At 39.5% G+C, this 17,994-nt stretch overlaps 1 protein-coding gene across 17 annotated transcripts in view; it reads right to left on the minus strand.

Annotated features, from left to right (window-relative positions):
• Nucleotides 1-17,994, minus strand: part of SGMS1 (sphingomyelin synthase 1) — a 317,203-nt gene that overhangs the window by 55,089 nt on the left and 244,120 nt on the right. The window lies entirely within an intron of this gene.

Below are 17,994 nucleotides of genomic sequence, written 5' to 3' on the forward strand. Positions count from 1 at the left end.
GGAAGTAGGGCCCCCACCCCAGGCTGACGATGGTAACTTTAGACTGGGCTCAAACAGTGGACTCCAGACTGGCTGGAACCGGAAGACAGATGACTGAGGGTCAACACCAGCCTGTTAGCTTACACCAACCAACCAGAGGAGGGTTACACGCCTTGCAGTTCCCCAGCCCCTCAAATCACTTTTTCCTGTAAAAACTCTTCCCTAAGAAAAGAAAAAGAGTCAGGCATGACTGAGTGATTGAACTGAACTGAACTGAACTGAGGAGATCAGGCTTTTTGAGCACAAGCTACCTGTTATCCTTGCTTTGCCCTGCAATAAACCTTTCTGAGTTCCAAACTTCAATAATCTGGTGTGGCCTCACAGTGCATTGGGCACCCAAACATGGGCTTGACAACAGAAGCAGATTCAGAAAAACCTCTCTGCTGTCACCCTATTTGCCCAAAAGCAAGGAGATCAAACCAGTCAATCCTAAAGGAAATCAGTCCTGAATATTCACTGTAAGGACTAATGTTAAAGCTGAAACTCCAATACTTTGGCCACCTGATGCATAGAACTGACTCATTGGAAAAGACCTGATGCTGGAAAAGACTGAAGGCAGGAGGAGAAGAGGACAACAGTGGATGAGATGGTTGGATGGCATCACTGACTCGACAGACATGAGTTTGAGCAAGCTCTGGGAGTTGGTGATGGACAGGAAAGCCTGGCATGCTGCAGTCCACAGGGTCGCAGAGTCGGACACGACTGAGCGACTGAACTGAACTAAGGGCATAAATTTGTAGACATATTCCCTGTTCCTGCTCTACAAGGAAGGACAGAAGTTAGTCACTGGAGACAACTTTAAGAGTCTAAAACCTCATCAGCCCAGAGATGTTGCTGGCAAACCCTATATAACAAATCCCTGCTAACACTAACCCTTCTCCACCATTAATTTTCCCTTGTATTTGCCTTCTCACCTTTCCCTCCCCTAGAAGCTTAAAGTCTTTTCCTTTGTCCTGTTGCTACTCTAAAAATTTGCTGGAGAGTAACAGTACCATAAATTTTAGCTATATTTTATAAACAATAACCATTTCCTCATATTTTCTAAAGCAGTTCAGTCTTCAAGTGTATTTTTCTCATCTCATACATCATCAAAATGTACAAGAAGGTTTACTATTTCAATTTCTAAATTAATTCTCTCCCAGAATGCTTCCACTACCTAGAAATTGTTTTAAAAAAAAAGTTTTAGTTAGATGTGTGCTAATAATTTTAAACAGAAACATCACATTTTTTTTTTTAAGTCTCTATTGAATTTGTTAAAATATTGCTTTTATATTTTGGGGTTTTTTTTGCCATGAGGCATATGAGATCTTAAGTTCCCTGGCCAGGAATCAAACATGCACCCCCTGCACAGGAAGGCAGATTCTTAACCACTGAACCACCACGGAAGTCCCCAAAGATTACTTTTATAAAAAATGATTTTGTTTTATTTTGGCTGTGCTGGGTCTTCATTGCTGTGTGAGCTTTCTCTAATGGAAGTGAGCAGGGGCTGTTCTTTGTTGCAGGGGCTTCTCTTGTTGCGGAGCACAGGCTCTAGGGCACGTGGGTTTCAGGAGTGTGGCTTCCAGGCTCTAGGACACAGGCTCAGTAGTTGTGGCTCACGGGCTCAAGTTGCTCTGTGGCATGTAGGATCTTCCCAGATGAGGGATCGAACCTGCATCTCCTTTACTGGCAGGCCCACCAGAGAAGTCCAGCATCACCACTTTTAATTATCTACAGACTTCAGAAGCCTGATGGGGGCAGTGATCCCCGTGTGTAATAACAATACACAACTAATTTAAAGTACACCGTTGGTGTTTACACTGGAACTGCCTAGTGTTGGTAACAGATTAATAGCAACTCAAGAGAAGACACAATTCCTTGATTAATGTAAAATAAAAAAACCTGATCGAGAGTGAAACAACTTTTTATAGTCTACTGAGGATCAGAAATCCCCACAGGCTGGGAAATGAAAGCTTTTTCCCTTCAGCGAGAAAAATATCTATCAAATCTCTTCTAAATCTACACTAATAAAAAATATATGTGACTCATGGAGTAAAAAAAAAAAAAAAGCTAATATAAGGAACATGACCCTGGTGACCAACACCACACTGCAGAATTAGCAACAACGCACAGGCCCAGATAGGAGAAATCAAGTTCAAGTCTACGTCCCAAAATAAATTCCTAATACTAACTTTGAGAGCTAGGTGAGTTTTAACTATTTTTGGCCTAGGGGTGATCTAAAGGGGTAACTTCTAAATTGACGGCACCTAAATGCACACCCTGTGGTCAGTCCCAGCCAGAAAGGTGATGTCCGTGTTCCCATCATGTTTTATTCTCCCACAAATGGCTCCCTGTGCCAGCCTCCTTCCCCAGTCCCCTGGATTTCAGGAAAAGCAAGTGTAGGTCTTCTTTACCTTTATCTCCACACTCAAAAAAAAAAGAAAAACACTAAGCACTTTTCTGACAGCAATTATACTGACTCTTAAAAATGAATACCCATCAACTGGTCAACTCCTGTCTAGTGATCACTGGCTGTCTTCTTGGCTCCAATGATCTGGTAATTTCCCAAATTTCCAGGGTTCACCTTCACTGAGCTTCTTTATCAACTGGCCAATGGTTAGCAGAACCAAAGCTCAGCTGCACAAAAGGGATGCTCCTCACTCATCACGCCAGTCAGCACTGGAACACAGACTCAGGTTGTAGAGGGATCTGTAAAAGTTCCAGCTGTGGAGGCGGACTAAGGTAGAATGCCACCAGGGGGCAGCAGAAAGCCTATGAAATTACAGACTCATCTTTGCACCCTTCCCAAACTATGAAGGGCTTGAGAGACATCTTCCAACAGAGACCCTACACCTAAGCAATACATCTAGGGGTGAAACTGCAAGAACTAGAACCCTTGTTTTCTAAATCATCAACTGAGGCTCCTTAAACTATACCCATGTGATTCTAACGTGACTCAAGTAACTACAATTAGTAACATGGCCATTTCCACAGTCTCTCAAACATACTGCGTATCTGGGCTATTCTGCAATCTCACTAAATGAGACTATGCCTAGGGTGCAGGACCTCAGAGAAGTGCAAAGGCCTACAATTAAAGAATACAGTTTATGAGAGGCACTAACCTTAAGACAATCACTTAAATATTTATTGTTGGTTTATATAGAAATGTAATAGGCTTTCTTTTCTGGCTTCCTTAACTATAACTTAATACAACAAAATTAGAACCCTGCAACTAAATCAGTGATGCAAAAATATGTAAGTTTACGTAAGTTATTAAATTAGTTAACTTTCTTTAAGGCATGATAAAACTGAAAGATCTGAACAAGCACAGCTAAAGCTATTGTGCATCAGGTGAAATAAACTCTAGTTCTTAAAAAGCCTTGAACATATATTACTATGCTACGTTATAATGACCTAATTTCAAAATAAGTCATATATAAAGTATTATCTCAACTGAATGTATGTTCACATGCATTTCTGAAGACTCTTAACATTAATACATGTGACACCAAATGTATAAAACACAGCTTTAAACAACTATAAAAATATCAGTCAAAATATTTCACAGATGAAATTAAAAAACAAACAACACAAGACAAAATATTTTTTACATTTGTCATAGATCACAAATATCAAGAGCTCTTAAAAATCAGTTAAGGAAATTATTTTAAACAATCATTAATCAATCATTTAAACAATCATAATCATTTTAAACAAATCATTAAACAATGATTTGGCCCGATTGCAAATAGGCCACACACACACACACACACACACAAAATTTGTTTTAAATCTCACAAGTTAATAAATAAATAAATATATAATAGCAAGGTGTCATTCTTCAGTAATTGAGTTGGCAAACATGAAAAAGAACTATAACTGAAAACAGCAAAAATGTCACCAATGATTCAAGTTCTGCCAATTGTACCACAAATCCATTTACTTCTCTTTACTTCATACAACCACCATAGTTCAGCCAAGACTACATCTCATTTAAATTACTGCCACGGCCTCCTCAATGATGTTCTGTGTCCAAACCAAGTGCACCTGCCGTGGGGCAGCATAGAGAACTTCCTCAACTGTGTGATTCCCATATTTGAAATCCTGCAACGCTTGCCAATGCTCTTGGAATAAAATCCACACTTCACTGTTACACAGCTTGTAAGACTGGTCCTGCCTTTGTGTGGCCAAGTACCCCCACTGTGCACTACACAACAACTATGCTAGTCTATTTTCAGTTTCCAGTCACCCCAGGGCCTTGAAACATGCTGTTAACACTACTTGAACACTCTCATCCTACTCTTTCTTCACTATAGCCTTCCACACTCAACTTTCAGGCCTCCACTCCTATATGTCATCTCTTCACCAAGCCTTTCATGACCATCCTCTTATTGACATCATCTTACTTGCTGAGTGTCCTGCCCTGCCAAAATGGAGGCTCCAAGAAACAAGGTCTCTTGTGCTTTTTTCATTATTGTGTCCTTGGGAGCGAGCACACAGTAGGCATTCAATATCAGTATCTGTTTCATGAGTGAAAAATAAATACTAGAGAAGGAAGGCAGTTGACTGTATTTGATTCTAAGAACACAGGTGTTAAACCCAGATTCTTCATCATCTGAGGCTGACCACATCAATCTCAATAATTCTTTACAACTCTCACCTAACTGGAAAAAAAAAAAAAAAAGGAATAAACCTATAAACCATTTCATCAGAAAGTTACTTTAAAATATAATCTCCTGAAAAGAAATATAGCTAGGATGTTTTTCAGGTGGGAAAACATACTTCCTTTAATCATACCATTTTTTCCTTTTAGACTTTCTTTAATACGAGAAGAAAATAACATTGATCCCTGTTGGTAGGAACTTAATTCCTTAAACATGGAAAAGGGATCACTATTCAGTTGTTATGCCTAAAGAGAAGGCTCAGAGAGGTTCCTTAATTTTTATTCTTTGTTATGAGCAAATTAAAAGACAATGCACAGTCAATGCCATAACACAAAAGCCAAAAGCATTCAAACATTTATAATTTCATATTTATACGATAATGAATTACATAAAAAAACTTGTTTTTTTTCCCCAAATTGTATACATAGCCATTTTCTACCTATAATTAGGCCCTCACACCTTTCAAAGTTACCAAAACCCTCCTCACTAGTATGTTTAGTCAGATTTTTAAGTGTCACAGTGGGAAAGAGCCTAAATATGAGACCTTACAGATATTTAGTTTGCCAACTGCTTCTGAAGGTGCGACTCAGATCCTTTGTGGATGCACTGTTCCCATTACCATTAATTTGCATTAGCTGTTGACACACTGGCTGGAATAGTAACATAGGCACATCTGAGCAAATGCATGGAGATGGCAAGTTCCTAATTACTCACTCCTTATTAGGCCCTGGCCACTAAAACAGAACTACAAGTATCACTTTTCTGAGTTGCGCTTCTTAATGTTCAGATCATGTAGTCTCATCTTTCTTTCAAAATTCTATATGCATTAATACCTAAACCATTTGACAAAATGTCAGTTTTACATACAATGAGAACATTGTGTTATCATAATCTGAAAAGGTGACATAGCTCATTAAAAAGCATTTCAAAATTCTGTCAAATGATCTAAAGATGTAAAATGTGAGATCAAATAATTTAACTTTCAAATGTCACAAGTTATTTCAGTATAAAAGAGAAAGAGGAGCAGGGGAAAATATGGATTTAATTTGTAAAGATATAAAACACCAGTCACAAAGATGGAAACTGGAAAAATGACTAAGAACAATGATAGACTACATCTAGGACAAAAGAATCTCTCAGTGTCTCAATAAGTGGGAGGGCAAATAAAAATTTCCCCTAAAATGCGCCAAATGGCACTTCAAAGTATTTCTGAAAACTATTCTTACCATAAAAAAACAGTGGCAATCCTGTGGGTTTCTAATCCACATCTGATTATGTTCCACACCTGTGCCACAAGAATCAAAACTCGCACGCATAATAAAAGATCAGCATACCTAAATTGAGTTCTTTTTGTAAAGAGCTAAGTCTGTATTATAGAGATGCAATTCATTAAAGAACTTGATGATCAGAATTCAGAGAGCCTATTAACAAAGCACTCTGGCAAGGTGCGAGGCACATCAACTTCACTGAAAATACAGCTCAAATTTATTTTCTATTTATATTCATAATGAGCTTTTCTTTTTGGCATAAACAAAGCCAGCACTAAAGAGCCAAGGACTGAAAAGTATACATATTAATAAAAGCCAAATCACTGAATCCAAATAAAACCAAACATTAATTAAGTGTGTACTATGCATAAAGCATTGTCATGGGCATCCTGGGAGACAGGGATGCATACAGCATGGTTCCTGTCTAACTAGGTTAAAAAGTCCAAAAACCAAATTCCAACTCTTCTCCACACCTACTCCTTGTGCATGCCCTCTTAAGCTTAGTAAACTTCAATTCCATCATACTATATGCAACAAGAGATTAAATTGCCAACATCTGTTCGATCATCAAAAAAGCAAGAGAATTCCAGAAAAATATCTACTTCTAGCTTCATTGACTATGCTAAAGCCTTTGACTGTGTGGATCACGACAAACAGTGAGAAATTCTTAAAGAGATGGGAATAGCAGACCACCTTATCTGCCTCCTGCGAAACCTGTAAACAGGTCAAGAAGCAACACTTAGAATTGGACATGGAACAACGGACTGGTTCCAAATTGGGAAAGGAGTACGGCAAGATTGAGTACTGTCACTCTGCTTATTTAACTTCCATGCAGAGTACATTATGCAAAACGCCAGGCTGGATGAATTACAAGCTGGAAGCAAGATTGCCAGGAGAAATATTAACCACCTCAGATTAGATATGACACCACCCCAATGGCAGGAGCTTCCCTGGTGGCTCAGATGGAAGTTTCTGCCTGCAATGCAGGAGACCTGGGTTCGATCCCTGGGTTGGGAAGATCCCCTGGAGGAGGGCATGGCAACCCACTCCAGTATGCTTGCCTGGAGAATCCCATGGACAGAGGAGCCTGGTGGGCCACAGTGCATGGGGTCTCAGAGTCAGACACGACCTAGTGACTAAGCACAGCACAATGGCAGAAAGTGAAGAGGAACCAAAAGGCCTCTTGATGAATGTGAAAGAAGAGAGTGAATAAGCTGGCTTAAAACTCAACATTCAAAAAATGAAGATCACAACATCTGGTCCCATCACTTCTTGGCAAATAGATGGGGAAAAGTGACAGACTTTATTTTCTTGGGATCCAAAATCACTGCAGACAGCAACTGCATCCATGAAATTAAAAGACACTTGCTCCTTGGAAGGAAAGCTATGATGAACCTAGACAGCATATTAAAAAGCAGAGACATCACTTTGCTGACAAAGGTGCATATAGCCAAAGCTATGGTTTTTCCAATAGTCATGTACAGATGTGAGAGTTGGACGATTAAGAAGAATAAAGAGCGCCAAAGAATTGATGTTTTCAAACTGTGGTGCTGGAGAAGACTCTTTAAAGTCCCCTGGACTGCAAGGAGATCAAACTAGTCAATCCTGAAGGAAATCAATCCTGAATATTCAATGGAAGGACTGATGCTGAAGCTGAAGCTGCAATACTTTGGCCACCTGATAAAAGAGCTGACTCACTGGAAAGGGCCCTGGTGCTGGGAAAGATTGAGGGCAGAAGAGGGCGACAGAGGATGAGATGGTTGGATGGAATCATCGACTCAAGGGACCTGAGTTTGAACAAATTCTGAGAGATAGTGAAGGACAGGGAAGTCTGGAGTGATGCAGTCCATGAGGTCTCAGAGCTGGACACGACTGAGTGACTTAACAACAACATATACTCTAGCAAAGACATTACTGGCAAGCTTTATCTGCCCCTGTTCAATCCATTAGTGCATACGCCCCATAATACTCAATGAAGTGAAAAGTGAAAGTGAAGTCGCTCAGTCGTGTCTAACTCTTTGCCGCCCCATGGACTGTATGTAGCCTACCAGGATCCTCCATCCATGGGATTTTCCAGGCAAGAGTACTGGAGTGGGTTGCCATTTCCTTCTCCAGGGGATCCCAACCCAGGGATCAAAGCCGGGTGTCCCACATCATAGGCAGATGCTTTATCATCTGAGCCATCAGGGAAGTCCCAAGAAGTATCTGTGAACTAATGGAAAATTTTTATTTTGAAATACTCCAAACTTGAGTAGAAATAAATAGTCATACCTAAAACCTTCAATGGACTAGTATAACATCTAACACAGCACAGGCTTTCAATAAATATTTGTTGAATGAATGAATGAATGGAGTGGAATTATCATTAATAGTGTCTAGAATAACTAAGCACCTAATTGATAACTAAGCACTTTAATTGATCAATTAAAGTATAGTTAATTTACTATGTTTTGTTTTGTTAGCTTCTGGTGGACAACAAAGTGATTCAGACATATATCTTATCAATAAAAGGATATAATACATAAATAGAAATAAATAGCTATTTTAAAAGTGGATGCCCTCCCCCAATACACACACTTTCCCTCTCCCCACTAAAAACCCTCAGACACACCCCCATGTCCTCTATTATCAGTAGAAACTGAGACGAGAAACTCTCAGGTAACAGACTAAATTTAGCAGACAGATCCAAGGTAAGAGTTCCTCTCAAAGCACCCCCGGAAATAGCTCTGGTTTTACCAAACTAAATTTCCTCGGTCTGTCACTCTGGGCTTCATTTTATGAGCTTCTGGTTTCATCAAATGGCCACAAGGAATTATATACTATTAAAAAATAGTACCACAACATGCTGGTTGGTGTAACATCTTGGCAAAGAGAAACTTGTTTGCTGACTTTCCTTGAAACACCTAGCACATATAAATCAAAATAACAAAGGTCAAAGTCTTTAGAAGCAAGCTAACTTCAGGAGCTACGATCAACAGTACAATAGATTGTTAGTAAGAAAAACAACAACAACGAATGCTTAAAGCTCTTATGTGAAGGCACATAAACTATAAAATTATCCAATTCTTTAAGCAAAAATTTGGAGTAAGTTTATTGTACCCATTTTGCAGCTGAGGACACGGAGGCTCAGAAACTAATCCACCTCAACTTAGATATTTAGCACTAGAATAGTGCCACAATTCTATACATCAAAGAATTATCCACAATTTATCACTAAATTATTTAGACTTGAACAAAGCCAACTGATCCACTTCTTTTTTCCTTTTAAAGTTAATAAGACTTCCACTGTAATTATATTTTATCAAGATTTTTAAAACTTACAGAGGATTTTTTTTTTGTATTCTCCTATCCAGCTTCAAGTTTTAAAACAATTTATCCATTTTCCCCTCAAAATATCTTTTAATAAGACAAAAATATGGCTTTCTTCTTGGATCTTTTGCATTAAACAGTATTAGCTTCACTGTGCCAATGACATTTATAGAAAAAAAGTTTGAGAGAGCTGGGTAGCAAGAAGAGACAGAAACATGATATTTTTAATTTGGAGATGTAGGATGTAGAAATTACTTGAAAAAAATAAGAACAGCTTTATAATGAATAGTTCTCATTTTTGTTGGTGAAAATTTATATAACTTTGATTTAAAATTCCCTTAAGTATAAAATTCTCTATTAATATTGCTCCATATATACACACAAAATTTATCATGTAATTTTATAACAGTAATGAAATATATGCATTGCTTTTTTTCAACAGGCACAAAGTTGATGCTTTTTTTCCCCTCCTAGTATAAGGGCTGTCTAATGGGGATGGAGTTTAACTAATGTTTTGAACACACATATTTAAACATGAGGCAACCATAAAGCATGTGATTAAATTGAGCTTTGGAAATCTCCAAGACTGAGTTAGAATTCTTCCTCATTCCTTCACTAACAATAACTACCATTTGTATGATCTTAGGTGAGTTACCTAACAGTTGAAATTTTTGTTGCCTCATCTCTAAACCGAGAATATATAATATCGATCTCAGATGGCTTAAATATTTTTTATTTTGATATAAGTATAGATTTATATAAAAGTTAAAATAATAGAACAGAAAACTGAGGTATTCCCTTCACAACATTTCTCCTGTATTAACAACTTAATCACAGTAGCTATCAAAATCAAGAAATTAACATTGCTATATTATTAACTTAAAAACAGATCATACTTGAATTTTACCAATTTTCCCCCAATCTCCTCTTTCTATTCCCACAATCTCTTTAATCTCCTCCAATACGTGGCAATTCCCCAATCTTTCCTTGCCATCATGACCTTAATACTATTGAACTGAAATGGTTATTCTGTAGAATGTCTCTCAGTTTGGGTTTCTCAAATGTTTTCATGATGAAAGTTATGCATTTTTGGCAAGAATACCTAGAAGTGATGTTGTGTCCTATTCAGTAATCATATCAAGAGTTAATTACATGAACTTTATACATCATATTGGGGCAATGTGAACCATGATTCTTCAAGAAAGTTGTTTTTCAAAAAAAAAAAAGAAAGTTGTTTTTCTATGCACTGGTTCTGGGAACATGCCGTCAACCAATGGCAGCTATTGTTATGGTAAAATCCAAAATAAGAACAAAAGTTTTGGAGGCATGTAGACTTGGGTTCCAATGTTCATTTTAAGAGTTCCTGCCATGTGACCGTGGACAAGTTTTTTTAACTTCCCCAGTTTCCACAGTGTCCATTAAAGACAAAACTACTTGTGAAGCTGTTACAAAGCTGTTATAAAGAAGATGAAATGAAATAATGCAAGTAAAGTACTTAGTGCCTGGAATTTATGCATGTTCCATGAAATCAATCACAACTATTATTTTTTAAGTAAGTTACTATTTTTCTGCAAAACAAGCTCTGTGGCTTAAGACAAAGAAATCTGAGATCTGAGGGGGGAAATAGTGAGTGAGAGCTTTGTGGGAGTAGGAGTAGGCTGGAAAGATGTCAGATTGGGGGAAAGGCATGGAAGAACAAAGAGCACATCCCTTTTATTTCATCTCATCTTTCCTTGCAGAAACTAGCATTGCAAGTAGGGCCTGAGAACCCAAAGACATTCGTGCTTGATTTCTGGCAGAGAACCCCATCATGCAAGAGCCAATTACCTGTTCCATGTCATGGAGGCTCCTCCCTTATTTAATCTTCTCTTGTAAAATCCCCACCTTCTGCTTGCCAGGATTTCTTGCAGGGATTTTTAGGCTATTGACACATGACATCAAACTGGCTGCAGCTGCCTCTGATGTTACACTCGGGTGTAGATAGGAGAGGATTTCTAACACACCTAACATATGGTAGTTAAAATACATTCTTCCTTTTAAAAAATAAGCCTAACCCTAAAGAAACCAGAAGATAAATGGAAAACTAATCCTGGGGGTATCTGGACTTTAAACACTTCTCACCACATGAAGGATCACAGAAGTAATTACTACACCACAGCTTTTGTGGATTTAACCTCAGCTTTCGAAAGCCACGTCATTATTCACAGACATGAGATAGTAACAATAAGAACTGTGTATTCTTCATAAGTATTTATGAAGTATTTATTCATAAGAGCATAAATACTGATTATAAAAGTATCAGAGCATCACTAAGTGTTAAAGTATTGATAACTAGAAAATCAGCTTTCTATAAGATACTGTTAGTAGTTGAGCTCTACAGTACCTGTACCTTAGAGACTAGGATGTTAACAGCCATTTAACTTCTCACTATGCCAAAGCGGGAACCTGTATGTCCACAGAGCTGAAATAAAATGCACATGCAGTTCTCTGAAAAAAACCAATCTGCCAGATGGAGCCTGATGGCTCTGGCTCCCAGGCCAGGATGAGGACCATGTGACCTATAAACGACAATGAAGAGCACTGAATTTTCAGAGGATGGTTTAAGCAGAGAACTAAGCGGGATCAAGAGTCCAAGGTCTCTTTCTCAGCACATTTCTGCCCCATGTGTGAGATGGAAGGTCCATTACTTACTTGCTCTCTCACCTTCCTGCTCTATCTTCTAGCTAACATTAATGAGAGTTTACTAGGACCTAGTAAACATCACTTCATGGAAAATAGATGGGGAAACAGTGGCTGACTTTATTTTTCTTTTCCAAAATCACTGCAGATGGTAACTGCAGCCATGAAATTAAAAGACGCTTACTGCTTGGAAGGAAAGTTATGACCAACCTAGACAGCATATTAAAAAGCAGAGACATTACTTTGCCAACAAAGGTCCATCTAGTCAAGGATATGGTTTTTCCAGTAGTCATGTATGGATGTGAGAGTTGGACTATAAAGTAAGCTGAGCACAGAAGAATTGATGCTTTTGAACTGTGGTGTTGGAGAAGACTCTTGAGAGTCCGTTGGACGACAAGGAGATCCAACCAGTCCATCCTAAAGGAAATCAGTCCTGAATATTCATTGGAAGGACTAATGTTGAAGCTGAAACTCCAATACTTTGGCTACCTGATGCCGAGAGCTGACTCATTTGAAAAGACCCTGATGCTGGGAAAGATTAAGGGCAGGAGGAGAAGGAGACGACAGAGGATGAAATGGTTGGATGGCATCACCGACTCAATGGACATGGGTTTGGGTGGACTCCGGGAGTTGGTGATGGACAGGGAGGCCTGGCGTGCTGCAGGTCATGGGGTCAGAAAGAGTCAGACACGACTGAGCGACTGAACTGAACTGAACTGAACTAGGACCTAAGTTTTTTAGACTACACACTCATTGAAATCCAAGCAATCCTATAAAAAGGGTTAAGAATGCCTGTTGACAGGTGAGGACTGAGGCCGTGGAAGTAAGGCCCAGTGTGCAAGCTCACGTGCCAGGGCAGGGCTCCAGCACTGGGCTCCTTCACCTGTGTGCTCCACACTGGGCAGTGCGCCACTAGTGTGACGCTGTCCCTTCCCTTCAAACCACAGGGGAAAGTTGACAGAAGACTCTGGAACATGTTTTCAGTTCCTTAAAAATGAGGTGCACGGTTGCCACAACCCTGTGACTGACAAATTCTTCTCTCTTCTTTCCCTGTGGTCTCAGCCACACTACTTCTGGGTCAAACAGCCCACCCGCTGGAGAGACCTAAAACTAACACAGGCCTCTCCCACCTCCTCCACCCTCTGCCCCAGCCTGGCTCCATCTGCTGGGAGACAACTGCAGGCTTCCGGTGGAGCCCGAGCTGAGGACACCGCCTTCCTCCCAGGCGCTGAGCACCCCTCCTGCTCCAGGGAGCCACCTGCACGTCCTGAACACAAGTCACATTTGCAAAGGTGTGGGTCACATGGGGGATGAACTTCCTAGAGAAGGAAGTTCCACACAGGCTCACTTTCCTCAACCCCTTGGGCAAAAGTATGAGAACGTTGCTGGGGGATTCTTTTTTTTTTTTTTTTTAATTTAGATTTATTATTATTATTTTTTTAATTTTTATTAGTTGGAGGCTAATTACTTTACATCATTACAGTAGTTTTTGTTATACATTGAAATGAATTAGCCATGGATTTACATGTATTCCCCATCCCAGTCCCCCCTCCCACCTCCCTCTCCACCCGATCCCTCTGGGTCTTCCCAGTGCACCAGGCCCGAGCACTTGTCTCATGTACCCAACCTGAGCTGGTTATCTGTTTCACCCTAGATAATATACATGTTTCAATGCTGTTCTTTTGAAACATCCCACCCTCGCCTTCTCCCAGGGTCCACAAGTCTGTTCTATACATCTGAGTCTCTCTTTCTGTTTTGCATATAGGGTTATCGTTATCATCTTTCTAAAGGGGATTCTTTCAGAGTGCTCCCTGCCCAGGTCAGAAAGCTCTCCCCACCCATATTACTACTCCCTCAGGTCCCACGCCTGAGCTATTAGAAGGATCAAATGACTGATTCACACCTGTTTGCAGGAACTTATTTACCTTATGCTATTTCTTTCTTCAAAAAAGACTTTCCCTCTTATAAAACAAATGTATTCCCTTAAAAGAGATTCAAATGACACAGAAGTACATTCAAGTCAGATAGGAAGGAAGAGGGGGAGGAAGGAAGCGCAAGCAAGCTTCCTCAACCACATCCTTCAGAGATAAACAGTTCTAACAGTTTGATGTTCAGCCTTCAGGACTTAAAAAAGATGCAAATCTAATTGCTAAAAGAAAAAAGAAAGGGATTGGACTTACCTGTATTGTATAATATCATCTGTCTAAAGGAGAGGGAGGGAAGGAGATAGATACCTATTTGTTAACATATCAAATATATACATAAAATACCACTTGAAGGCTTCAAAATAAATAGTCATAGCAACTGACTCCAGGAGGAGGAACTGTATGGCGAGGATGGGAAAGTACACTTGTCACCAGACATCCTTTCTTACCATTTGAACTTGAAACCATATGAATGCATTATCTACTTAAAATACTAGCAGAGTTAAACATACAATGGAGAAAATGGACTTATTAAAAGTCCAAACAGTGCCTAGCATAGAGCCGTCACTCCACGGATATTACAGAATGAAAGAGGCAAATGAGTCTATGTCTTCCAATATAGTAGGAATTATTCTGCCTATTGTAAGTCACATACAACAACAGCAGAACAAAAACACTTGGCCACTGCCAAGGAAAGGTGACCATGATCGGTTCTTATAAGAGAAATGGTATACACTAAGAGTGACAGAAGATTTTTAGATTTCATCTAGCTACTGGCAAAAATATCAATTATCATTGTAACATTCCTCCCAAGATTCCTATTGGCAAAGAGAGAGAGTAAATATAGCCATCCAAAACTCTGGATGCATAGACTCTGTAAGAGGGACAATTTTTATGTTTAGCTGACCTTAAAGTTACAAGTAAATTTTATATAATAAGGGTTATGTTCATACAAAAATCACTGTCTTTGCCCAAATCTTCAAGAAATATGTTTATCGTGTTACTTCACACTTCTTGACCCACCACCTCACATATGGGGGAATTCAAGCACTCCAGTGTTAAGTCAGATTCTAGCTGAATTTTCAAATTTTAAGTAAACTGGGGTCATCAAAATCAGTGCTTTGCCCAAGATCACATGGCAAAGACTGGCAAAGCTGAGACCAGGCTGTGAGAGCAGTTTCTCATGAGAGCCTAAGTCTTTCTGGGTGGCTTTCTCCCCACTTCCACCCATCCTGCACACAGCTACCACTGACTCCCCCAAATAAAAACCTTCTCATATCTACCTGAATCTGGGGACCCACATCCATTTTGCAGAACCACTGAGTCCAGCTGTGCCCACAAAACATAAAACCTCCCGCAAGCCCTGTATCTCATTAGAGTTTGTATGAAGACTTTTTTTGTTTTTATAAACAAAACTGTTTCTAAGCACTTTAGTAATTATCCTGGCTGTGCCATTTGCATATTGGTTAATGCACTAATTGCAGATCTGTGTGTTTTACTTATTTCATAAGACCAGACCTTAGTATGAAAACATTTGGTTAACCAACCATTTTGACTAACTTAATGTTTGAAAACAGTACTGTCTATTGCTTAATATCTTCCATAATACACAGTCCCCTGATTTTAGTTGGATTTCCCTTGACTGTTTCAAAGCAATGTCATATTAAAATTTGTCGGGAGCCGCCAGGACACGCCTGGGCTGTGACAAGGTCATGGGACGAGAAAGCAATCTGCAAGGCAGCTCTACCCCTCGAGGTTGTCCCGGGGCCCCAGTATGTCCCTTTCTTCTTTCTGTCTTACTATTGTTGGGCTTTCTATTAATTTTTGGAAATACAATACATAGTAATAAGGCCTCCCTGGAAAAGTCCAAGCCTTTTTGGAAATGCTCATGATTGCTCTGGCTCAGGACACGACCACAAACACCAAGTCAAAAAAAAAGAAAAGGCCACAGGCATAGTTTGGCTGCTTGCTTAAAAGATTATAATGTTCTAGAATTACAATGTTCTAGAAAAGAGTAGAAGCATTTAGATTTAGAAGTAGATATACACTGCTTTAGTCTACTTGCTCCTTGGTTGAGAGGGTTTTCATTATTGCTACTTCTATGCTGCTATTTGTTCATTGTTTCCCTTTCTTTAAACAACATGGGATATTATGGGTATTTTTGTAGAATTAGAAAATAGGGTACATAGGATTTCAATAGAAGATTTATATTAACCAGCTTCACTGCCATTATCTCACTATTAATAGAGGTGTTTTTCTGCTTTAAAGGTGTTTTTGCTGTTTAATAGTTAATCATTGTAAATTGAGGTTTTGTGGTTTCAGGTAAAGAAAAATATCAAGGTTTTTCTCGTGGTACTATTCTCAGAAATGTCAAACATGTTACTGTGACCCTTCCCATGTATTGTTTTATTGTCCAAAGAATTTACATTCTACCTGAGATTTGTAGAACATTGTTTTGTTAGAATGAAAATGTTAGGCTATTGAGGCAAGAAGATTAATGCACGGGACATTTAAGAAAAAACCCTGTAATCAGAAACGTTCCAGATGAATGCATAGGGGAAAAACATGGGAAAGAAAAATATTGACAGGAGCACGAAACCAATATCTGATGTAATATGTGGTGACTTAAGGGGGAGGTAACGTTCATTCTATAAAAACTGAGCTGTCCTAAAAATAAAAAAAAAGCTACCTCTTCTACGCAACCTTCTGTGTGTGTCTGTCTTCTTCCTCGCTGACGCCACTCATCCCTTAGAATTCCTGGACCCACTGGGGCTGGACCCTGGCAAAAATTAGGTTCACCAGCCTCCCTTGGTGGCCCAGTGGTAAATAATCTGCCTGCCAAAGCAGAAGACATAGGTTTGCTCCCTGATCCGGGAGGATCCCACATGCCATGGGGCAACTAGGCCCATGCGCCGCAACTACTGAGCCTGCGTGCTACAGCCGGGGAGTGACAACTACTGAAGCCCGCACGCCCTACAGCCTGCGCTCCGCGACAAGAGGAGCCACCGCAATGAGAAGCCAGCGCACCACGACGAGAACAGCCCCCACTCTCGGCAACTGGAGGAAAAGTCCATGCAGCAATGAAGACCCAGCCAAAACTACCTACCTAAATAAAATTATATTAAAAAATCAGATGAATCTATTTTATACAAAGAATTCCTTGAATAATAAACACGGGTTAAAATACGTGCACTGAAATTATGTTCCATTCTTCCTCAAAATATTTGGTACTTTATATGTGTGTAATGTCCATAAATCAAATGCATAAATCATGTTTTATGAGACACCTGCAGCAGGCAAAACACTTTAGCAGGAAACCAAATTTAAGTGGTGAAAGAAAAAAAAGTTATCTCTTGGAGAAATAAGTATACACATTTTTAGACTGCTACTATAAAAATGTCCTGGACAAAGCGTCAGCTCTGAAGAATCACTGTATTCCCTCAGGGAATTTAAGCTAATAGAACATTCACGTCTAGATTTTTTTTGGAGGGACTGAGATATTTGGAGCTTGCACAAATTCCTATGGGAGTGAAGGAATGTCCGAATAATTTCCCTACTGGATCAAGTATCTCTAGTCCCCAGGAAAAATTTCAGAGATCTTAGGCTCAAATGAATTCTACTCTGTCACAAAAGTAACCAGTGAATGAAGGTAAAGATGGCAATGGGAGTCTGGGTCTGGGGTAACAGTGGAGGGAGGCGGAAACCAGTGTCATGGCGAGGGACGCTGATGTTGGCAATCAGACAATTCCACAAGGGCTCTGCTTGCTGCCCCAGCCCAGCCTGGGGATAAGACCCAGTAAGAGTATGGCCTTTCCCAAGTATTTCCAAGACCTCATCCGAGGGGGTGCAAATTCCCCAACCATTTAAAACAACAGTGTTTAAGCATAAAGGAAAATGCAAGTTCCAATTTCACAACACATTCTAAAGCAACTCAAAAACCATCCAAAGCATAAAGACTCCTAGGCAGGAAGATATAAGACCTCAAGTCAAGTCAGTAACTGCCTCTCTCATCTTCCAATTTCTCTGTTGAGTTCATTGAGCAGAAATTTCATATCTTTCCTGCCTCACAATGTTATTATAAGACTTGAATATGACAAACCTTCCAAAACCATGAAATGTTACACAGATCAC

The sequence above is a fragment of the Odocoileus virginianus genome, chromosome 7 (assembly GCF_023699985.2).
Source record: "Odocoileus virginianus isolate 20LAN1187 ecotype Illinois chromosome 7, Ovbor_1.2, whole genome shotgun sequence".
NCBI classification, from domain to species: Eukaryota; Metazoa; Chordata; class Mammalia; order Artiodactyla; family Cervidae; genus Odocoileus; species Odocoileus virginianus.